The 25,900-nt window shown below is 39.6% G+C and overlaps 1 long non-coding RNA gene across 1 annotated transcript; it reads right to left on the bottom strand.

Moving 5' to 3' along the window:
• Positions 1-20,158, bottom strand: LOC148524195 (uncharacterized). The gene is made up of 3 exons (XR_015878373.1): positions 19,967-20,158; positions 16,046-16,143; positions 1-76 (listed from the first exon to the last, which is right to left on the bottom strand). It is a non-coding gene; the product is annotated as an uncharacterized LOC148524195 (long non-coding RNA).
• Positions 20,159-25,900: the final 5,742 nt, after the last annotated feature.

The raw sequence follows: 25,900 nt of genomic DNA, 5'->3' as shown, positions 1-25,900 counted from the left end.
AGCCAAATGCAAACAGTTCCACTTTTGTTGCTTGCCAATTTGTACATCCCAGGGGGGTCTTCTTTCCTGCAGGGGTCTAAATGGAAATGACAAATAAGAAATCCAAGTAAATGGCAGCGATTTGCTAAATACAGAGCCAATTAAAAGCAGCTAGACCAGGTATAGGCAATCCTAGTACCATAAGGGGGCTCTGGAGTATGTTTTATGTGGCCCCCATAGGTGTCAATCCCTCACACATGCTTCATTTCCCCTGCCCCACCTCCTTCCTGTACAGAGGAGACATATTTGCCCAATTAGACCTTTTCCAAACTGGAGAACCTCAGTATGGCCTGGATACTCAGCAAAGCCTGTGCCTCTGTTGAGTGAACCCTACCACAGTTAACTAACAGACACAATTTGGAAGCATGTCTATATCTCCAGACTGCAAACTATCAACCTAACCTGTGCAAACTAGCTTTAAAAAAGGAAGGACAGGGAAGCTACTAAAATTTTTGTAGCTACCCATTACATCTATACATTATGTGATAATGGTGGTGGCACTTTGGAATGTTTTTTTGCTTGCAGTGTTGAATGTCTGGCACCCAAGGAGAAAAATGTTGCCTACCCCTAGCTAGACAGTGTTACTGTTGTCCTCATCATTATCCCATATCTTTAAACCAAGCCTCCATTACCATACTTCTCCTAAGAAGCTTAATAAGTAATGCAGCCAAGTCTCTGTAACTTGCATCTTAAGGAGCTTGCTACATGTCCTACTGTGCTCAATGTCTCTTCAAGTATAAGGGACTAAGGGATGTCACCCATCTATCCTGCAAATAAAGGGACAGATTCTGAATCAGACACATCTACAGCTGCTTCTCTGTATGGCTGTGGCAGCCTATTTACTAGTTTATATGAGAATCTGGTTTTTGTATACTAAAAATCAGTGTGAATGCATATGGAAGCCTGTCCCACCCATTGTTCTTACATCCTCAGTGATCATTATCATTAGTGTCTAGGCTTACACCATCACCACGCTGGGTGCAAAAGATCCAGCTGAAGTAGATGTCCCATCTACATTTGTTCGCTATGATCAAGCAAGGAAGTCAGCCTACATACTCAGGACATTTTAATGACTCTCCCACAAGGCAGAAGAGTTCTGTGCAATCGCATAGACACCGCCCAGAAATGCCCATTTCATGGAAATTGTGGTCTGGTCAATCCTTAAGCCCTAGAGGTCTCTGACTGTGTGCGGATACCTGATGCAGAGGCCAGTTTATTTCTCTATTGTATGAACAGTATGCAGAAGATGATAAAATCCATGTGCATTGAGACTTGCTTGTAACTCAGAGTTAGACCCAACATCTCTGTGATATTGGGGTAAGTGTGCAGACAGAGGTGCCAAGAGGGGTGGAGGGAGCGTGTACTTTCTCCCCAGCCCAGCACACCTTGCTCCTCTCCTTGCATGATTTTTTTAGTGGGGGTGTGGCCACAGGTTAGGCCATGCCCCCAACAGTACACTGGTGCTGTCTCTTTCTGCACAGCCCTGTGTGCAGACTGCATTACATATCAAAGGTGGCTACACCTGGGAGCTTGTGATGTTTGAACGCATTTGGAAAATGTGTTCACTAAAAAAAACACAATTACACACAAAAGCTAAGTTGGATGAATCACAGCTGTGCACCAGTATCATAGCTATTCACCAGGGTTACATCATCACACTCTCTAGCAGCAGTAGCCCTCTGTGTATACAAGCTCTGAGACTCATTGGGCAATAGCCATCTGTGTGTACAAGCACTGTGACTCCTTGGGCAATAGCCCTCTGTGTATACAAGCACTGTGACTCCTTGGACAGTAGCCATCTGTGTTTATAAGCACTGTGACTCCTTGGGAAATAGCCATCTGTGTGTATAAGCACCATGACTCCTTGGGCAATATCCATCTGTGTGTATTAGCACCGTGATTCCTTGGGCAATAGCCACCTGTGTGTATAAGCACCGTGATTGCTTGGGCAACAGTCCGCTGTGTGTATAAGCATCATGACTCCTTGGGCCATAGCCTGTTGTGTGCATAAGCACCATGACTCCTTGGGCAATAGCCCACTGTGTGTATAAGCACCATGACTCCTTGAACAATAGCCATCTGTGTGTATAAGGCTATAAGCACCCTGACTCCTTGGGCAATAGCCCTCTGTGTGTATAAGCACTGTGACTCCTTGGGCAATAGCGGTAACTTAGGGTCTTCTTTAGCTACTCTCTTCAATTCAAATTAAACATGGCCTTAGAAGCTATGGATTTGTGACTGGAAATGCATCAGCGTTACCAGACATACCTGTGACACTCCTCTAACACGCCCATAAAACAGCCCCTTTTTGTGATCACTTTAGCTTACCTCGCAGTCTCCCCCCTGAAACGCCCAGGATCGCAAACCCCTTCTGAAGTGTTAGCAATGCTTTACACAATTATGATCGCCATCAGACACTTGGGTTGCCACATGTGTAGTAAGGATTTCTCTGACCTTTTGCACATGCACAGTAGCAAATAATAGAACATAAAAATTGCTACCATCTCTGAATCAGAACCTATATTGTGAGTTGGTGACTTGTTTTGGGTATCTTATAAATAAATTAACTATTATTTATTATACAAAAAATTCCCATAACAAGCAATTTAAATAATAACAATAGTTATACAAACATTTTACAATGTTGATAATTAATTTTAGTGCTAAGATAACCAAACACACTGGTATATCAGTATCTCTGTTCTTTTGGGGATATCAAATGAAAAAGTTAACATCTTTCTCTCTGGACTATACAAGATAATTCCAGAAGTAGCTGAATGATTTCTTCACTAGCCCATGCAGTATATGAGTAATGTACGGTTTGTTTGAAGCGGTTGGTGAGGGCAGGGGGGGGTTATTTTTTGTCTCCTGAGTCCAAAATGAATATTCTCTCTAAAGGTAATGTAAGACATTTCTCCTTTCATACCACCAGGAGAATGAGTGGTCATGAGCAACTGATGGATACTGTTTTACATGATATTTGGTCAGTTGTTGCAGTACCTGAAAAGTGGTAATCACATTCAAAAAGGCTGACATTCTTGGTTACCTACTAGAGCCTGCACAGTAGGAGGTGTCAACAACAATTGCTCTGCAGACAGATATGAAAATGCATTTATTTAGCCTTTGTGACCCTTGTTTTAAATTAAGTCAACATTCAAAGGGGCAGCAAAAGCAGCGTAGGAAGCATGAACAATAGGAGAGCTGGGGAGGAGCTTGGAATTGGTTTGGGATATTTGCAAATACAGTAGAAGAACTGGTTTGGATGTAGTGCTGCATGCAGAATGTGAAGTTACTTTGCCCACAGCTACATACTTTCTTGTGTTTGGTAAAAGTTACAATGTCCAAGCCCAAAAGATTTGATTGCGTTTTAATTGATGTTAATCTTCATCTCCATAATCTTGCCTAACCAAATCGAGAGGTTTTTGCTTTACTGTTTGCAGACAAATAACCAATTTACTGTTAGGTACAAATAACCAGTTTAATATTTTAATTTGTGCATGACCAATTACAATAATTACTAAAATGTTGCTTTATTATTTTGAATCCTTTTTGTGTATTTCACCTTATTTATTATTATTATTATTTATTATTATTATTATTATTATTATTATTATTATTATTATTATTATTATTATTATTATCATTGTGGAATAGATCAGCTTTTCTATTCTATTATTATTCTATTGGAACAGATCAGCTTTTCTTTAAGTACAATTGTATCTATAGAGCAAAGTTGTGTTTTGTCAAATAGGAACAGTAGTTAACAATTCTCTTCATGGGTCTATTCATTATGTAAATTATTGGGGTCCGGCACGGAGACAGCTGATCCAAAAATCATCTGATTCACCAAAATGTTTTCACTGCTCTGAAAGGAGTGCTAGTGCATCTACATGAACTAGAGTTCACGCAGGCACACAAAGCCTCAGCGTCCAGAGGAAGGAGCCTGACACAGGGGGAGGGATCCGAATAGAATAGACCCCTTATGTCAGGAGTAGGCAACCTGTGGCACTCCAGCTATGTTGGAGCTACACAGTTTTCCATTTTTTTTTTCTATGCTTTCTTCTACCCTAGTCTCAGGCCTGTGTGGCCTATCTGGAAATCCTGGCCTGTTACTTATTTTGGTTGCATTTATTGTACTGTAGTTGTGACAGGCTAGTGGGATAATATAAATTCTGAATAGAATTGTGCAGTGGCGTAACTAGGGTATTTGGAGCCGAGGGCAAATTTAAAAATGGAGGCCCCCCCATATGCACGCAACAAAGACGAATGGCCAAAAATGGGCGTGGTCCTAAGGGATGGGGTCACTTAACAATGTAGTGGTCCTCCCTATTTAGTGCCCCCAGTGCAGTGTCCCTTGTGCCTCCTGTAATGTCCCTTATATAGTGCCCCCAGTAGTAGACCCCCTTATGCAGTGCCCCTTATATAGTGCCTCCAGTAGCAGTCCCCCCATGCAGTGCCCCCAGTTGTGGTCCCCCTATGCAGTGCCCTTTATATAGTGCCCCCAGTAGTAGTTCCCCCCCATGCAGTGCCCTTTATATAGTGCCCCCAGAAGTATTCCCCCCCTATGCAGTGCATTTTATATAGTACCCCTAGTAGTAGTCCCCCTCTATGCAGTGCCCTTTATATAGTGCACCCAGTAGTAGTCTCCCCAGTAGTGGTCCCTGATGGAGTGCCATAGTAGTAGTCCACCTGGTTAGTACTCCCAGTAGAGGTGGACCCACATGTTTAAGGGCCCCCAAACCCATCGGGGTTAAAGTGGACCGGAGGAGACGAAACCAGTTCCGCCTCCTCCGGTCAACCTAACCCTGGTGCCACAGGGAGGCTCCATTTACCCGGCGCCCGCTGTAACCTGTGGGCATCCAGCTCCCTCCCCACAGTGGCAGCTGGAGTCGGAGGCTTGAGCTCACGTGAGCTCCAGCTTCTGGCTCACACAGTGCACTATGGCAGAGATGTCATGATGTATCTGCCATAGTGCAGAGGAGCAGCCTAGTGGACTACAGCGGACGTGGGGCTTAGCTTAAGGTAAGTATGAGCTTTTTTTTTTTAGTGCAAGCGGCCTACTGGGGGCATTACTGGTGGGGGGCATTTCTACAGGGGATGTTACTATGGGGGGAGCATTACACCTGGGGCATTACTTGGGGAGGGGGGAGGCATTAATACTGGGGGCATTACTGGTGGGGGGCATTACTACTGGGGGCATTACTCAGGGGGGAGCATTACTACTGGGGCATTACTTGGGGGGGAGGCATTACTACTGGGGGCATTACTACTGGGGGCATTACTGGGGGGGATTACTCAAGTGGGAGGCATTACTCGGAGGGGGAGGCATTACTACTGGGGGCATTAATCAGGGGGCATTACTATTGGGGGCTCTACTAGAGAGTGAGCATTAGTATTGGGGCACTAATAGAGGGGCATTACTACTGGGGGCATTTCTACAGAGGGCTCTACTAAAGGGGGAATGACTACTGGGGGCATTACTATTGGGGGCACAACTACATGGGTATTACTACTGGGGGACTTATACAGGGGGCATTACTATTGGGCACATGCCCAATTACTACTGGGGGGCATTACTATTTGGGGCACAACTACAGAGTTATTACTACTGGGGGCATTTATACAGAGGGCATTACTACAGGGGGCACTACTAATGGGAGTATTGCATAGGGGCACTGCATAAGGGGCACTATTACTGGGTTCACTGCATACAGGGCACTACCACTGTGGGCACTGACACTACAGGGGGCTCTGCATAAGGTCCCCATTGCGCATACCCCAGTTTGTCACATTTAATAGGGGCCCCCACATGTTTGTTGCCCAGGGTCCCCCACAGACCTTAATCCGGCCCTGTCTGCCAGCACTGGTGGAGTTGTGTGTGCAGCAGCAGCAGCCAATGAGAGGTGATTGCCAATGAGAGGTGATTGCCAACCTTGTTAGCAGGACAGGCCAGTACCGTGGAAGGCGGCACCAAAAAAAACCCTGTGCCACCAGTCCCTCGGCGCCCTGGGCACGTGCCCCGCTCGCCCTGCCCTAGTTACGCCACTAGATTGGTGGGCACGCACAATGGTTTCTACTTTAAATTGGCTGAACTCCCTGTTTTATACTATGATGCAGATTAAAATCAGATGAAACAAATATATGCAGTATACTGTACTATGATGAGGGCTTGGCAATAGAATTGTATAGAGGGAAACTCCATCAGATTCTTTGGTATAGGTACAAAATGCAGTTTCTGTCTTGTGCCATCCAGTGCCATATATGTAGTATAAAATGACAGTGCTGTAAATGCACACAGATAAGTGCAAGTGCAGGGTAGACCAGCTATTAAACAGCACACACACACAAAAAACCTAGTGCTAAACAAGCCAGAGAGTCAAATATCAGTGCAGCAGTAAATGAAAGAGGTGATTGCCAACCTCGTTAGCAGAAACAAGATATGAGATTACTGCACTCTAATATATATGTTGGGACATAGGAACAACACATGAATAATTATTAACCAGAATGATTGGAAATGTATTAGATTGAAAAGATGTAAGAAAATGTGGCATATACATATAAGCATGCAAATACAAGACAATAATCACATGTATCTCTAATAATATCTCATAACAAATTTAAAAAGAAAAAACATAATAATCACATTTAATATAAAACCTAAACAGAAGGAGTTGATAAGACCCCAATAAAATGTATCTCAATAACCAGATACACATAGAACAATGGCCCTCATTCAGAGCCGCTCGTTAGCGGCAGTACGCTCGTTCCGAGCGATGTTTGCACATCTGCGCATGCGTACGCTTTTTAGTACGCATGCGCGAACCAGTCAGTGCGGCCGAAAATCCTTTGTACGCTATATAGCGAGTGCCTGCTATTTTGAGTGACAGAATGAGGCGTATGTGGGTGGTAACAGGGGAAGGTGCTTGAAAATGGGGAGTGGAGATCCGAACGCAGGCGTGCTTAAAGGTCAAAACGGGCGTTTTATGGGTGTGTATATTTAAAACAGCAGCGTCATTGACCACGTCACTGGGTTATTTTATAGCCAGAACTGCACGCAAATTTGTGGTAGCAAACACCAACCACAAGAATAGCGAGCAGTTCATACGCTGGTCGATGTACTCGATTAATCTAATAAATAGCGGACATGACGTAGGATGCGTGCGGCCAGGGGGCGTTTTTAACAAATAAACGAGCGTATGTTTTGCTCGTTCGTTCAGACTTAGAGGTGTGAACAGACTGCAATGTGCGTACGGATCATTTGAATAGCCACCCCTTGTTTTTAAACGAACGACCGCAAATAGCGTCCGGCTCTGAATGAGGGCCAATGTCTGTAAAAAACAGTTCCAGATTGTATTACTAGAGAAACCTCATGTAGGTACTCTTATCCGATGGTGTGTTTTATCTTTATTGATATTTATAAGAAAGACTATAGCTTACTGGCAGCTCTCCCCATAAATTTAATTGACAATGTTGGTATATTGAACCCATCACAATGATAAATACAGCTCAAGTATAGCAAAATCAAGGACAGTACAACATATCTCAGCCATATAGATAATGAGAACTGATCACACAGTCCAGTATAGGACCTACAGGGTGATAATTGCTGGTCCTGTACAGGGCAATTCAGGGCGTAAAGTATAACACTGTTAGTTTAGGTTAGACTAAGGCCGATGGTGTACCTGTATGTGAATCAGCAGAGTCCCTGGATAATCAGGACACTAAACCATAGGCGGCTCAATGTAGCAATCCTGCAGCTGGTGTCCGACAGTGTTACAGCGGTACACAATCACTCCGCGGTTGGCGCTAGTCTCTGTCTGTTCAGTGTGTCTGTGGAGTTGCTGAGTAGCAGTGAGAGGACAAGTGGCTCCCGTCTGTGTAGCCGGCAGTATGAGATGTTAGCAGGGTCCAGTGGCCACGTGTACTCACTCAAATGCATGCATGTCCAGTCTCTATCTCAGCAATAACTTTGCAGAATAGACAAGTCTAGCAACAATGGGGATGAAGAGATGGCTTGCAATGGAACAGCAGCAGGTGGATTGAAATAAGGAGAATCTCCAATAGCTTGGTGGGAGAGTAGCAACGCGTTTCGGCTACTACTGTAGCCTTTTTCAAGCTGGAATGCTTTTCTTTGCTTGTTAGATCATATAAATAGTATCAGTATGAAAGTCATTGGATAATTGGGCAATTGTTTTTAACCATTAGCGGTCTGTCTTAACAGAAGTAGATGTATTGATTTCATTTGTTCTGAAGCCTCACTAATTCTTATGGCCACAGAAAGAAATATCTTTATCAGTTTAGCACAAAATATTTATATAATATAGGTAACTCACATTCATATAAAGCCAATTAGTTCCAACATATATAATATTAATGATTAAATAAAATACAAATATTCTAAACCTAATGTCCCAACAAAAACATGACAGAGTCATATAGATCACAATGGTGAATAATATAACTATTAGTTAAATGTCAGATATAAAATAAATTAGTAATTTTAGACACCACACTGCATGAAAAAAACACACACTCTAACGGCATCTCCAGTTATCAACTAAGTAGAGAAAAAAAGGGTTTTTGAGCTATTGAATTTAGTTTATTTTATTTCTAAAGTTTTAATACATATTAGATATTATTATTAATAAATTTTTTTTCATTACATAGCCAATCATATTATTTTTATTTTTACTAGCTCATAACATCATGATCGATAAATAATTAATAATTATAGAAAGGATACATCAAAATTATATACATATGTATGACATTAATATTTACATATAGAATGTTTATTGTATGACAACTTAATCCACCACATTATCAATAAAAATACATTGATATTCTACCCCATAGGGGTCCAATGATATAGACTTAGGAAAAAAGATCTTAATATATATTGATATCACCAGTTATGATGAAATCCTCAAACACTGGAAAAAACTGAAATACCATGTAACCAAATAACTAAAATTGGAGCTATAGCATGTAGCAAAACTAACAGGTAAAGGGAATACTGACAGTAACAATAATCACAATGAGATTTTGTAGTAATAATAATATTATAAAACCATAGGAGGATTAAAAATGAAAAGGTATGGGCTGGATAATATATAATATAATGATGCAATAATATAATAATATAATAACATATAATATAATGCAATATAATAACATAGCATAATATGATATGATAATATAACAATATAATATAATAATAATACAATAACATGATAATGTAATATAGTAATATAATAATAATATATATTACTACATATCTAGATGAAGAGAAAGAGAATGAAAATGACCAGATATGAAAGCAATGGAGTACCAGAGGACTAGAAAGGGGGATGTGGGGTGGGCGGTGACCAGTCCATTGATCATACAGTACATATGGAACGGCGACAACCCACCCCACATCCCCAACCAATCATCTAATCATAAAACTCCAGTGCTTCATTTAGACCATCTGGAGATAGTGACTGGAGTCTGAAAATCCATTTGGAATCAGATTCACATAGTTTCTTGTATCTGTCAACCCCTCTTATAGTTTTCTTTATTATCTCAATCCCCATAACTTTAAGACAATCAGGATTATTTTGATTAACCTCAGAAAAGTGTCTGGAGACCCTATGTGTCTCCTTGCCTCTCATGATATTCAATCTATGCTCATGAAAGCGTTCTTTCAGAATACTTGTAGTATGACCCACATACTGTAAAGGACAGTTACAGTTTAATACATATATAACATATGATGATTCACAACTAATGAAGGAGTTAATTTCAAAAATAGTACCTGTCTTAGCTGATGATACTTGTTTGCTTTTGTTAACAATACTGTATATCTACAAGTTAAGCATCTTGTGTGATTGAAAGTATAGCAACCCTTTGGTTTCTTAGGTATCCAAGTATTAATTTTCCCAAGTGTGTTTATATTGCTGTTAAAAGTACTTGGGGCTAGGAAACTTTTCAGGTTTCTATTCTTTGTAAAGACTATACTAGGTTTAGGTGCAATGATGTTAGAGAGTTTTGGATAACACTCAAAATTTTATAATTTCTATTGATTATGGAACTGATCCGTCTGGATTCGTTGTTAAATTGGGAAACGAACAATAAAGAGGTATCTTTTTTTATAGTTATTTTTATTTCCCTAGATTATTTTCCTAGATCCATTAATCAATTCAGTTATTTTTTCCCAAGGGGAATCTAATTTCTTGTCAAGCTAGCCATACCACTGTTAGTATGTAACTCAGTTCTCTGTATTAGTTTAGATTTATGAGTTATTTCAGCATGAATTTTTGCACTTTCTATCAATCCCAAGGGATAGCCCCTATCTAGAAAATTATCCTTCTTTTTTTTCGCATGTACATCAAAATCAGCATCTCTGGTACAGTTGCGCCTGATCCTACCCATTTTACCTTTTGGGATATTTTAAACCCAAGGGCGATGGTGGCCGCTAGTGTAATGCAGATAGGAGTTGCAGTCCACATCTTTCATATAAAGAGACGAGATGATTTTATCATCAACAGCTGATAGTGTAATGTCCAAAATATCAATAGAAAGGTGACTGAAATGTGAAGTGAATTTTAAATTCATAGTGTTAGTGTTCACAAAATGAGTAAAGTGAGTGGCTGAATCCAAATCTCCATCACAAATAAAGAAAAGATCATCTATGTAATGGCCATTGAACACCAGACTCGCTCCGGCTGGTCACTCCCATATATATAGATCTTCAAATACTCCCATGTAGGTATTGTCGAAGCTCGGAGCGAATCTGGTGCCCAAGACCATTTTGTGAATTTGTAAGTAGTGGGTGGAGTCAAAAATAATATTATTATGCATCAAAATAAATCAAATACAGTTTAGCAGAAAATCACGTTGTTCCTCAGAGGTATTAACATCATTATCTAATAACCTGACCGCAGAGATCCCTGCCTCATGAGGAATGTTGGTGTAGAGTGCTTGGACATCAAGGGTAAAAAACCCATAGTTTTGATGACAGGTGATGGTTTTTAATTTTTGTAATAAATCGGTAGTATCCCAGATATGTGACCTCTGAGCAACATTGGCTTGTATTTGCATGCTTATATGTATATGCCACATTTTCTTACATCTTTCAATCTAACACATTTCCAATCATTCTGGTTAATTATTCATGTGTTTGAAAATGTTTTGTGTGTCTACGCGCTCAAAGACCTATTTCCGATTGCGGCGGGGGCGGCTGCGGATATGTGAGGTAACCACCCTCAGTATAAAGTAATATTGGAAGTTTTGTCATACCTATGTACTCAACCTTGTTATGTTTTTCTGTGTGCGGAATAACTACTTGTGATCAGTAATTTGTCATGCAGTATTTATTAAAATATATACGTTTTAACACAAAATTTTATTAAAAACTGATGCACCTTGCGGTCATTATAGGCACATTGTGCTCAAATGCATGTACTTTACTCCCGGCCGGCTAATTTTTGGTGAGACACCTCGTAACAGGACAAGTGTTATACTCACAGAACTTCAAACAAAAGGAGGGGGTGTGTGTTTGGATTTGTGCAGATTACAAGGACAGTGTGATATGTAGTGAGGGAGAAAAAAGGGGGGGAGGTCAGGAAAAAAAAAGATACACGGAGGATGGAGGTTCATGGAGATGGCACAGGACTGGCACACTGAAAAGAGCTTGGATTGCAGCGATAAAGCGCCTGCAAACTAAGGGGGTCATTCAGACCCGCTCGTGAGCTGCAGTATGCTCGCAAGTGGGTCGATGTTCCCCCACTGCGCATGCGCACAACGGAGGGAGCTCCGTCGTGCGCATGCACGAGACCCGGTGAGCAACGGGCTCTCTTTCGCACCGGGTCTCGCACCAAAGGGGGCGTGCTGTCGATGTTGATTGACAGCACGCCCCCTTTGGTGGGCATGCTGGGGCGTGCCTGCCAGACGGAGGCATTCCCATGGGAACACCTACCATCTCAAGCCAACCCCACTGACATCACTAGTGATGTTAGTGGGAGTGATTTTGGCTCTGATAGAGCCAAAATCACTCCAGGGCTTGCAGTTGCGAGACCCTACTGCAGGGTCTCCGTCGCAAGCCCGATGGTCGTGATGGTCAAGACCATCGCGACCATCATCATGGACGCTCGCAATAGCTGTGGGTGGTAACCCACAGCTATGCGAGCGTCCATGAGGACACTCCAAAAAAAGGTAGGAGGGCCCTGATTCAGAGCGAGTGCTCTGGTCAGAGCGTTCAGCTCTGAATCAGGCCCTAAGAGCACTGATACAGTCATCGGCACAGCATCTGCAGGGAGCCACCTGGAAGACTGCGGCACAGAGAGACCATCATCCCACCTGGCAAGGATGGATAAGTGCCGACAGGTCCAGACGGCCGGACACCATTTAAAACTGCATTAACGCTGAACAAAAGGGAGCTCTCCATCACACAAAATCCGCAATCGACCACCAAGAACTAACAGGACAAGTATATACCTCGCAAAGACTATAGACTCTATCCATACTGTCCATAAATTACCAGGACTATTGCTCATCAATCATCATTTATTGTGCCCCCCCTTTTTTCCCGAACCCCCCCTTTTTTCTCCCTCACTACATATCACACAGTCCTTGTCATCTGCACAAATCCAAACACACACCCCCTCCCTTTGTTTGAAGTTCTGTGAGTATAACACTTGTCCTGTTAATTATTCATGTGTTGTTCCTATGTCCCAACATAAATATTACAGCGCAGTAATCTCACAGCTATTAAACAGCACCAGTGTATACTGAGAACATGTTAACCACAGAAATCAAGGTTCTCTCTTAAAGGTCAGTTCTCCTTTTAAGCTACACTTAGTGGGCTATTCAATTAGCCACAAGCCGGCCCACCCTGCAAGTAAGTGGGCACATATGCCGCACTTACAGGAGCCCCAGTCTTGCAAATTTTTGTTCACTGTCCCATAGGGCTGCATACAATATTGACAAGTTTAGGGCATAATGGGGCGAGTTGATGTGCAATTGCTGGTATTTCCAAACAGTTGCAATGGCACATAGTGGGGCTCGCGACTGATTGGATCAACCATTTAGAATGTAGTGAACACAGCCTACGGTTACTAAAGGGAAACCATGCTGAAATTGACAATATATGTGTATCCTTAGCCTTAAGCAGTACCAAAATTCTGCTTATGGCTTACCTGCCCACTTTATTTCTAATTTACCCTAAATGTAGAATACTGGGAAAGATAAAAACTTTAAATATCCCATTCTAAAATCCATGCTTTCTCATGTTCAACAATGCAGTACCAGATGAATAACTGTACAAATAATTGTTTCCCCAGCCATGGGTGGAGATAAAAACCTGCACCTACAGTAGAGATGGTTTCAGCCACAATCACCTCATTAGGTTTTGCAGATTATAACAAAATAATCTCTCTCTCTCTCTCTCTCTCTTTTCCCTCTCTTTCTCTCTCTCTCTCTCTCTCTCTCTCTATTTGTTTTTCTCCCTCCCTCTTGTGTTCTAGTATGTGTTCAAAAACTCTTTGTTTATTATACAGGAAAGGAAATTAATAAAGGATGATAAAGGTTGCACATTGGTAGCATAAATGGAGACACTAAAGCTCAGTTGCTAACATGGAAATTAGGGACACATTTGCACTGAACTATTAACCAATCATTAATTATATTTTATCTATCTAGTGCATGTTAGACAATTGAAGCAACTATCTGACTGGTTGCTATAGTCTAGTGCAAATGTCTACCTAAATGCAGTGTTAGCAAATAAATCCCAACGGTCCCTAAATGCGGACCCCACCAAACCCTTTTTTTTCTGCTCACATTATTCTCATGTCTTATAAACTACTTTCAGGGTTTAACATGGTGATTGCCAATCATAGTTTTCTAAGCTAAAATGTAGCACAATCATACAACTGCCTGTATTATGTACTGAAATGGTGAATGGCGTTGAGTGAAAGATGAGTTTATTTTAAACCCAAGTGATATTTTTATATTCTGCCTTCATTTGGATGAGATAATATTTAAACAAACATTTCAAGCTAAACTATGTCAAATATACAGATTGTATTCTCCTATGTGTATAAATTGGTATATACTGTTGTCAAGGAGTATTACATAAAGTGCAGATATCATCTAGCTGCGATATAATGTTTACTAAATAACAAAATAACACAATAGAGATGAAGAAGTTCCATCAGTTAGATTGTATTAGCCAATTAGTACATATACATTATAGTAACTCATAAAATAACCAAATAATACAGAAATGCAGACTTTTCAGCATGGCAGCTATTTACCGCCTTGTTTATTTGCTGAGGTTTTTTTTAAAGAAGGAAACAAAGTTTTAATATTATATTGATTCTAAAGTAGATTTAACTAGGTGCAAAAACATTTGGATGCTTAGCACCTGTAACATAATTTTATGTTGTCTTCAAATCAAAGCAGATTATACTACAGTTCTCTATAATCTTGCTAATCTAAATTTCTCTTTACACATCTTTACAAGTTAGATTTAGTGATTAAGCCATTAGCTGTTTTATGCAAGTGCAGGTAGTATCAAAATGTAAACACACATAGTGCTGTAAAACAAGTATCTTTTGTCTTTGCTATTGTTTCATGTAAAAAGCAATTTGAGATTATGTTATGCTGTAAACACAGAATGTTGTTGCATGGCTGGAGGTCAGTGGTGCAGTAATCAGCAACTTCGTTTTTCTTTTTATGTCCCTAAAAAATGCATTGTGCAATGCACCTGCCAGGAGCAATTCATTATATTCACAGGGTATGTGCACCTAGGTACATCGCTATCTTGTAATAAAGTATATTTTTGATAACCTGAAGTATATTTCTAGTACAGCATTAATGCAGAATTGGCACATTTACATGTGCTAGAAATTATTTTTTCTTTTTAATTAAGCGATTCCCTTTTAACTTTTTTTTGTATATATGTTAATATTATTTATTACCTTGTGCATTAGGTAACATTATTTTATTGACCTAAATCTGCTGTAATGCCACATTTTAAATCACAATGAAACACATTTAATTGTATTTTAATAGATATTTACATGTCACAAGTTACAACATTCTCTACAGGAAGGGCATTATACATTATAAGGTTAATAGAGATCTGAATATCCTTTATAGGTCATTTGTGATAGAATGTGACAATGTGTGTGTATATAAAACATGTGCTTGCATATATATATATATATATATATATATAGTTATATGTGTAAATATATATGTATATAAATATGAATATGTTTGCGTAATTATATATCTTAGTTTACTTATTTACCATACTAAGATGTTGGAATATTAATGTGAATTTACTACTAGTTATACTTGTGTATATATACTATATACTGTTTATAGTTTTATCATTTAGATAGGAAAAACATTTGGAAGTATAAGTATTTCTGTGTAGTAAAATATATTTTAAATTGTTATTTGAGAGCTGTCATTTATAGCTTATAAGTGTTTTTTGTTCACTATCTAGTAATTTGCACTTTTTTCATAGTTATATGTTTGTAGTAATAAAAGAGAAGCTAAAAACAAATTAATTTAAACATATAATTGCTTTGTTTATGCGTAAATAACATAATTTATGACTGTAGTGACAGCTAAAAAGCAAAATGTAAAAGAAAATTAATTTGAGAATTACCAAACTGTCAAGGTTTGATATTCTGAAAGGTTCAAATATAAATACTCCTTGACTTATATACCCATGATCTAGAAAATACATGACTAACTAAAGCTAATCAACAAGTATACAATAAAAATATCAAAAAGTTAAAAAATGCACATTCAAGAATCTGTGATGTAACCATGCTGGACACACAAATTAAATATATATGTATTATAGAAAAATAGAGATTATATTCTTTATAACAGCAGAATTTACAGTTAATTCTAAAATCATATTAATAACCTAAGTCCATTATTTCAAACAATACTATGTTACACTTATTTGCAGGACAATTTTTTTATTAAGAATTGATATTACCTTGCTAGTTTGTTTAATTGAATTTTCTGTTATTCAGGACAGCTCGCAGTAGTTCAGTTTTGACAGTTTATGAGAAGAACATTAACTTTTTGCAAGAGCTAGTAAGGATAAATCAATAACATAAATTCAATGCATTAGTCAAAACATTATTAAATCATTGTAGTCTGTAATACACACTGACACCCTTGGCACTTAGTTTAATCTGATGCTGATGTTTTATACACTTCTAATATTATCATTAGAAAGAAAATCTCAGCTGTTCATTTCAAAATTAACTCAATTTATAAAAGTCACTACTGAACTGTTTTAAATGTCTAAAAACTCAAAGATTAAATAGTTAACAGCCATGCAAAAATTGTCAATTGAAATTCATTGTAATAATAATAATAATAATAATAATAATAATAATAATAATATTTAATATTTGAGACATCTAAAGTGTTAAAGTGTGAGGTGCTGAATTAGTGATCCTAAACATATGGTAAATCTATATATAACAATTAATTCCATTATACTGTATAAATCTATATATAACAATTAATTCCATTATACTGTACATATCACAGCTTTCCTTTCTGCATACAAATTGGAATATGAAACATGATTAATATTCAGATTTTCTTATAATAACCCTGTAGTGCTCTAAATAAAGTGACTACAAGAGGTTTAAACTGCTCTGCTGTTCCTATACAGCAAACACATTCCATATGTCACTTGTATTGCAGTACAATGACCCCATATAGTAACTGATGATTCCCTTTTGCAAGATGTAAATGTGACTTGTCTCAGATTTTATCATCGTTTTTTGAATTGAGAAAAAATTATTCAAAATTAAACTGCAATTTCAGAGTAACCAAATGACCAAAACTAGTAGAGCAACTCTTAATGAGCAAAACCTGCGTTCCCAATCCTTGGACACCTTGTTAGCACAGAATGAGGTGTTCAATCAAGAGACTGGGAATTGGAAGTACAGTTTTTTGAGTGGTGATTACAAAGGCATGAGTGTGAGTGCCAAAGTAACAGTCTTCTACACTGCAGGTAGCTGAGAAACCTTCAAGGGTGCATTTGTAAATCAGCCTTGATGATTACAGCAGTCACAAGCAAGGAGCAAGAGAAACAATGATTTTCACTAGTCTTTCACTACTTTAATTTGCTCTTCAGATGAACAAAGTGATACAAGGAACTGCGGCTGTATTGTCCTGACACTTCAATGTATGGTTTAACACTATCAGTGCCATTGACAAGAAGAAGCAAACATTAACAAGTTAATATTGATTTTAATGTTCTGTCAGATATTAATAGGGGAATTAGATGACAATAATATTTATCTGACTCTGGGGTGCGGTATGATGAATTGTTCTATTCAAATAGTTTTTTAGAACACTGGAAAGGATAAAAAAAAATGTTAATACACATTTTTATAAAACTTGAAAACTTGTTAAAACTGGTAGTCACAATTATATATGTAAATAAATATAAATATGTGAAAATAAGAGAAATGTATACATGAGAAGTTAAGAATATATTATTACTGACCATGGAAGGTTGTTATCATAATACTAATTTACTGATCTCAAAAGAAATAGAATGTTCTACTAAAAAAGAAGGGAAAATAGGGCCAAATAGTGACATTAAAAAATCCTGTATCCAAATGTAAAATAAAATACAGAATATTGTTTGGGTGGAAAATTGTTTTATTTCATGTAACTTTGCTGACCAAAATAAGTTTGCAGTTATACCTAGCTATGACCCAGCACTCACCCAATGAATATAAGAAAAAGATCATTTTATCCCGTTCATATAACTTTCAATTATATGTGTAAGTGAAACATCTAAGATTCCCATTATCTGGTCTTCAGCAGGATTTAGAAACAACGCAGTGGGCTAAAATTGATTCTCGTTTCTTTTTGAATGCACTCTGAAATGTAGTGAGCATTGATAAACTGTAATTATCAGTAAAACGCTTAACTAGTAACCATTGGTCAGGATTCATTAAAAAGTAGTGGCTAGGCAGTTAATTGAAGAACAAGTGGGGCAGCAGCAGTATTAACTCTTGCATACAGCAGACCTCCGAAAAGTAATTTAATATGTACAATAAAATTAAAGAAAGAACATTTATTATCTGTAAATGTGTAAGATTTGTAAATCTGTGCCATATTTTATAGCTCTAAAAATATTTTTACATATTTGTCATCCTCTAAGAAACTCAATACAGTGTATTGAAATGTAAATGCGTTATTACATAATTTTTAATAGGTGAATATACTAATATATATATATATATATACACACACATATATATATATATATATATATACTAATTATATTTAGAGGATCTATCACTTAGAGTTAAATTGTTTCTTTTTAAAGCAAATGCTTTTTCCTATTTTTTTAATGTTTATGTTACAATTTGAGATGCCAGAAGGAAAATTAGAGCTGTTATCCTCAGCACAGTTAAAATCTACTAACATTATTATACTTTCTCTGTGTCTTTAATGTACTGCCAAACACACAAAGGTTTTGTTGTTCATAGCTTACAAATGATGAGTAACATAAGTTCAAAGTGCAGTAGCAGCTTTGCAACAGCCATGTGTGTTTATTTTACCTGTGAAACAGATGCAAACAATTTGGGTTTTGCAGATTCTATTAATTGTAAAACTTGCTGCATGTAGAGGGCGCTGTTGCTTATAAATTCTCCAGCCTTAGTCAATGCCTAACAAAACCCTTTGCTGGATAGCCTGGTGTTTATATTTTTATTAGCTCTTACTAAACGATCAGTGCTATTCTTGGCACATAAATTCTAGGTTCTTATTTCTGCAGTTGGGTCTACTGAAATAAATCTCATATGGCCTTTGAATGCGGTTTGTTAAATTATTTTCCTAAAGACAAATGCTTGGCATTATATTCGCTCAAGATGTTTGTGCTTTTTGCAGTCTTTCTGTTCCTTACAGTACGCTAACAAGCACATTGATGACAAAGGATTCACAGGGGTTGCGTATATTTATTTCAGCTATTATAAGTCATAACCTCTACCAGAAGAGGATACGAGCTGGAATGTACAATTGGGAGTACCACTTTAAATAAACATTTGTTGTACTGTATGAAAAAAAAAACTGTGAGATGTGGTTAAGCTGTTTTCAACCTAAAACATGTATAATGTGGTAACTGAATTATACCCATTGTATTTTTAATTTGGCATCATATTGACTATTGAAAATTACATAAATAAAAATATAAAGTGTGTTTTTGACTGGAGACTTCTTTCTAATACTGTACTCCATGCCAAGCTTGTTGCTTTCTGAAAGATGCATGTTGGCCTTGTATTAATGTAAATTAAGTGCATCTAAACAAATCCTGACATGGCATTGAATTTCAGGGCAAATGAGACAGCGGAAGTACAAAAAACATCCCTTTGATCTCAAATATGTTTAACCTTTGCTTGCCACCTAGTGCTAGGGATATTTGCCAAAAGCCCTTATGGGAAACTTTACAGCACAAAAGTAAATAGAATGGCACATAAACAGATAACATCTAACGAGTAAAATAATTTCAGTAGACAGCAAAATAAATAAATAATAAATAAATAAATGACCTAAGCTGAATATATGAAGCTGTCAGGATTGTTTCATTCCAGACTCAGTTTTTTTGTTCTCCCATCTGCAACAGTTGCCCATTTAGCTAGCCCGGGAATTATGTTATATTAATGTTTAATGCATTGCTATGTATTTGTAAAGAACCAAGAAAGAAAAAAATTAAATAATATAGTAATCATACAGAATGATTCTTAAATTATATTTACGTAGATGATTCTGAGGCTGTGAATTGGAAATAAAACATTGTTTTACAGTTAAGTTGATAAGGAAAGCTTAGGTTGTGGAATCTCAGCTAAGCATCGCAGATGTCTAAAGGAAAAAACCTTACCTGAATCTGAATAACCATCTCCAGATGAGATCACATGTTAAATATAGCACAAGGATGCCTGTAGCAGTGCTGTGCTACACTATTTGTTGTGCCCCCAAATGTGTGTGATGAAGATAGGACAAATTCTAATGTTCTGTGCGGTAGGAAATTTGCCTCTTCTCTTGTGTGCAGCTTTTGAAGTACTGCCTAAAAATCAGCCTAGGGCTTCAAAGAGAAGGGATTATAGCTTTTATCAAGCAATTAATATGGCTGTAACTCAGAATGTCAGCACCTGATGACTAAACAGGGTGGACAGTACATTAAGGGGGGTCAAGAGCAGGCTTCATGTAGAGATGGTATTCATAAAAATATAATAGATAAGACCATGATATTTGGGGGGGTTTGTTGCGGAGTACGTGCATATGTAAACCTAAAGCACAGGCCTCTTTCTCTATTAGCCGGAGTGTAAACCGACTTTAACGTATTTTATCCACCTAGATTATTTTAATCTCCCACCAACTGTTAAGGAGAAAGGCGTGTCATTAAAAGAAAGCTATTCCTTGCCTCTTAACATAGTTCAGATGGCAGCCTGTTAGAATCCCTTTCCATGTCTCTGGGTTCAAGGGTTCAGAAATGGTCAGCATATTACACAACAGCCAATCAGCAGGACATTGTAAGAGGAATTTAAACAATATGAATTGCTGTCAAAGCAAAACAGATACCTTATGGGTAATATATTATAATTGCATGGGCAGGGTGCATGAAATGAGTATACCATGTGCAAGATTTTGCTGGTAATTATTATTCTTTACTCCAAAAAGTACCATGTTTACTTATGTCAATATACAGTATTGGGGGGTGTCAGGTAAGGGAGGATCAGTGTGTCCTGAATGCAGATTAATGGTATGGTAAGCAGAAATGTGGACATGCTTCTGATAACCTCACCATAAATCGAAAACTAAATACCCAAACATGTACATTAGTTGTTCTTTGTAGTGTCATGCACAAACCCATAGAAATATACTGGAGGCTTGCCAATATCAGTTTCAGGGGCATGAGCTGCGAAAGAATCTTAATTTATCATGGCTTGAATTAATGCACCAATTGCGTGGTGATTTCACTTAGTGCAGCAATGTGCACTCCCGATTTCTATGATATTAGCATTATGTGGGTGGAAAAACAGGGAAATCACCCTGTACCCCAAAAAGTGCAAACTAACATTCGATAATAATATAGAATCATATTAGTGGCAAAAAGCAAAATATTTAGGGCTAATAGGTGTCAAATTACTGAATTCTGCATTTTTTTAATAACAATGAAGAATGATAGAATGCAAATGTTTTTCAGCAAATGAAATGCTCTAGATTAATTTGGGCTGCATAAAATACCTGGAAGCTGATTTTTGTGACATTATAAGACAGTAGAGATGAGCTATTCAGTTTTGCTGAAAACCGAACACACCAGATCTTTGGGATTTTGAGTTGAACCGAGTTTCCGGCTTGGGTTATTATTTCGCAAGTTCGGATCATAGATCTCAGAAGTGGATCTTATGTGTTTTGGATTGCATGTAAGTCCTCCACTTTCAGGTGCCTTTTCACACAGGAGAGTGTATGGAGAGGGTATGGGCTGTAGTTCATGCAGCAATGCTACATACTACTCAATGCCGCCAAGAGCCGGCTCAGGCCTGGATGGAGGGGGCCGTGGCCTAACAGCGGGAGGCACGGCCTAACAGCCGGTGGCGTGAGCATGCTTCTTTCGGGGGGGGAATGTTTGCGCTTGCTGGGGAGGGGAGCGCTGTGGACCCATCAGCCCATTGCAAATCCAGGGGGGGCACGATAAGGATGATCATTCCCTCCCAACAGGCAGAGGAGCAGTCTCCCTTTGCAGCCCAGCACACAGCATTAATACACCTTGGCCCCCCCAAGGTGTTAATAATACTGTAGGAACAAAAACAGGCCCAAATTACATGATTTTAGCTATTTTTATAAATTTTGAAATAAATCCATATCCAAACTCAAAACGAAAACACTTGAGGGTGGATTTGACAAAATCAAAACATGATGATGATGATGGATGAAAGTCGGTGCACATCTCTTATTATAAGCCACTTTTAAAAATGAGGCAAAAAACACCTATAACTTCCACCTTGAAGCCTAAAAGCACCTTTCTCATCAATACAACAAGCCCATATACCTGTCCCACATTATTTAACCCCTTATTCTGCAGTTTGCAGGATATCACCCAAAATATTACCCCAATATTACATTTTATTATTGGCCTAATTAAGCAAATTTTACATTTCCAAGTGCCTAATTAATCATTAGGAGCGGGGGTGGGGGGGTGGGGTTCCAGGGGTTCTGAACCAAGGACCTGATTCTGGGATGGATGCTAATGCGTTCACAGCTGCAATTTTGTATGCAGCGCATCTGCAAAAATATGGTAATGGTTGTAACGATAACCCGTGCATACGGACATCCACTACTGCCTTCTGATCTGTATACGACATTGCTTACCTGTGTAAATATTGGTAACATCGATGCATATCGAGCAGCCACCATAATTTTGTGGCAGGTCTGACCAGCCACGGACACAGCAGCTCTCCTTGCACGCTGAGAGCTATCATGCTGAGAATGCAATCGCAATGGCTAATTTAGGAATGCCCATGAAACGACGTTGAAACGGTCAGACATGCCTGCATTTTTGTGACTACCCCCCTCGTTACCACCTCCAAACGCTGACTACCTGTCACTAACTTTGTGAATGGATCCTTTGTATGAACGTAATCGCAAAGCAATCACGTATGCCCCCTCAGTCTGCAGTTCCCCTCCTTTTAACCTTCCTTATGTGACTCACATTTAGAAATGATAAGTAAACATGAAGATCAGATAGTGAAATGTGTAATATATTTTTGGTTTAATATATAAATATAAAAATGTTGATAAAAGGTAAATACTGTATTCAGGCATGTAAATGTAGAAGTGTCCACCCCAGAATGGTACTGGCTTTCTTTGTTGTTTACCAGCACTAACAAGTAAATGGTAATTTATGTTTTTTTATTCTTATATTAAAGTGGGCATTTTAATCATGCATCACTGGCATGAAATGCATGTCATCTTATTTTATAATTCAGTATGATTTGTAGGCTTTTGAAGTATGTATAAATGTGAATATAGAAGAGAGTTATGGCAACCACAACATCTGGAAAGGAACAATGCAGAGGTTCCAGCATATTTAGCTGTGGAGCATGTTACAGTTTGAACAGAGAAAGTTCACTGCCGTATTGACCATTCATTCCAAGCCAGAGATGGTTCAAGAGAAGACAGAGCCTATTTGAAGTCTCCATTCTTGCCCTCCATCTCTCTCGCATGTGCCAGAGTCTACTGAGATGCACAATTTTCCAGAAACATGGTGCCAGCACTATTTTACCAGTGATTCTTTACTGTGCATGACAGACCTCTGGGAAAATGGCACCATAGGTAACTATAGTCTATGAGTACAGGCTGTGCAGGGTGGGCCTTCCTGAACCCTGTGGTCAGTGGGCATTGCACTCCCTGTACCCATTATAGATAAACCTATGTATATAAAGCTCTATTCTTAATTTTCTGGAACTGTGAATGTGACCAGAACAGTAAAACCATACTGTATACTGAGTAGCTGATGCAGAATTAAATGCCAGCCAGTTTTGAAGATGAAACTCTGCATGTTTTGGATTATGCATGCTCCAGAATTATGGATGATTCATGCAACTCAGTTGCACACTTGTGGCTGAAGGGACTTACAGTAATTGGGTGGTAATTGGCAATTACATGTAAGGTACATTTGTTGAGGACTGAAAAGGGTGTCTTCATAGACTTTCAGGCTATGCAGAGTTGTGACTACCCATAAGCATTCCAGCTTTAAAATGGATCTTTTACACCAAGGCTAGGGCTGGTGCAAGGGGATGAAGTTAGAATGCCGGCGGTCGGGATGCCGGACGTTGATATACCGACGCCAGAATCCCGAACGCGATCAAGATGCTGACACCGCTATGCCGAAGAGGATGAAGATACCAACATTGGCATCCCGACCACCAGCATACCGAAGGTAAGTATGTGGCTTAGGCTTAGCATTAGCCTGGGGATTGAGGGGGTTAGATTTAGGGACCACAGGTGGGAGGTTAGGGTTAGTCACCACCCCAGGAGGGTTAGGGTTAGGCTGCGGTAATGGGGGGTTAGGGTTAGGCACAATAGGGGAGTGGTTAGGGTTAGGCACCACCCCAGGAGAGTTAGGTTTAGTGTGTGGGGATGGGAGGTTAGGGTTAGGCACCATCGGGGGGCTGTTAGGGTTAGGCACTACCAGGGGAGGGTTAGGGATGATGGGGATGAGGGAGGATAAGTGTACTTACCAGTGCCTGTCAAGATTTTGCAGATCGGGATGCCACTGTCAGTCTTCTGATCGCCAGCATCTCATATGCCAGCCATCCTTACCTATTCCGGTGCAAGTGTGCACTGATAATGATGACGGCCAGTTGTATATATGGGGGGTTCAACCTGCATTCAACACTGCATGGGCCCCTGAGTGCACTTCTCTAAGGCCTAACAAAGGGGAACCTATGGAACAAGTAGAGTGAAGCCTCATGAATGTAAATATCAGGGTGCTCCTGTACTGTAGTATCATAGTATGCTATGTGCCACTAGCTAGAATAACTGATACTTCTACTCTGTGATAATTGGAAATGTCAGCACTTTGTCTGAAAAATACAGCAGACAGCCAGGATATAGTAACCTGTAAAGAACAGGCCTATTTGGAGTTCAACAAGGACCTGAAAAGCTAGAATTTGGTTTGATATGAGATCATTAGGTTATATATAGTTTTAGTGCTCTGAATAAAGGGGAGCAAATCATTAAATGCTTTTGTTATTTGACATATTCTAATAAAGCTAATTTTCAATTTAAATACCATAACTGGCATTTAATTAGCATTTCTCCTTTTGCAGGCTTGAGAGTTCTCCAACAAAATCTGTCCTTGATGGTGCTACACTTACATCTGCTCTGAGAGCAGCCTGTTTGCCACAGGGCCGTAACTAGGGTGTTGCGGCCGGTGCGTCCACACAGAGGGCCTGATTCAGAGCCGGACGCTCTTTCAGAGCGCTCGCTCTGAATCAGTGCCTGCCTATTGTATTTTTAGAGCGGTCTCCTGGGTGGTCACCCACAGCTAGTTTGAGCGGCCAGGATGATGGTCGTGATGGTCAAGACCATAGCGACCATTGGACTTGCGACGAGACCCTTGTGGTAGGGTCTCATTGCCGCAAGTTCCAGTGGACTTCTTGCTCTTACAGAGCAAGAAGTCCACACACTGACATCACTTGTGATGTCAGTGGGGCCGGCCCTAGACTTTAGGCGTTCCCATGGGAACGCCTCCGTCTGGGCAGCCATGCCCCCAGCACGCCCACCAAAGAGGGCGTGCTGTCACTCAACATCGACAGTACGCCCCCTTTGTAGCTAGACCCGGAGCGACGGCTTGCCCGTCACTATCCGGGTCTCGTGCATGCGCACGAGGGAGCCACCTCCGTCACGCGCATGCGCACTGGGCCAACATCGACCAGCTTGCGAGCGCTCAGCGCTCGCGAGCGGGTCTGAATCAGGCCCATAGTGCACATGCCCTGTGGGTGGAACTTGCTGCTTCACCCGCGATCACCCCTTTGCTACTGTTGCCAGTAACTGTGCCCGGGCACACCACTAGTATCACACAAACACACATAACAGCGGGCAGCACTGCAGCTGCCCATCTGCCCCCTGAGCTCTGCCCCTCGCCAGTCTGCAATAGTGGCTTTAAGGACTGGGAGAGACATCATGACGTGACGTCTCTCCCAGTCCAGCCCCAGAGTGCCCAGCATTGAGGAGCCCAGTCAGTGCAGACAAAGAAGGAGGCACAGGTGTGGGCGGAGACTGATGCTTTCCTTGGCTCCCACAGTGA

The sequence above is a fragment of the Taudactylus pleione genome, unplaced genomic scaffold (assembly GCF_031769625.1).
Source record: "Taudactylus pleione unplaced genomic scaffold, aTauple2 ptg000120l, whole genome shotgun sequence".
In the NCBI taxonomy this organism is placed as follows: domain Eukaryota; kingdom Metazoa; phylum Chordata; class Amphibia; order Anura; family Myobatrachidae; genus Taudactylus; species Taudactylus pleione.
Note: the sequence above shows the minus strand (reverse complement) of the source record. Positions and strands in the feature narration are given on the sequence as shown.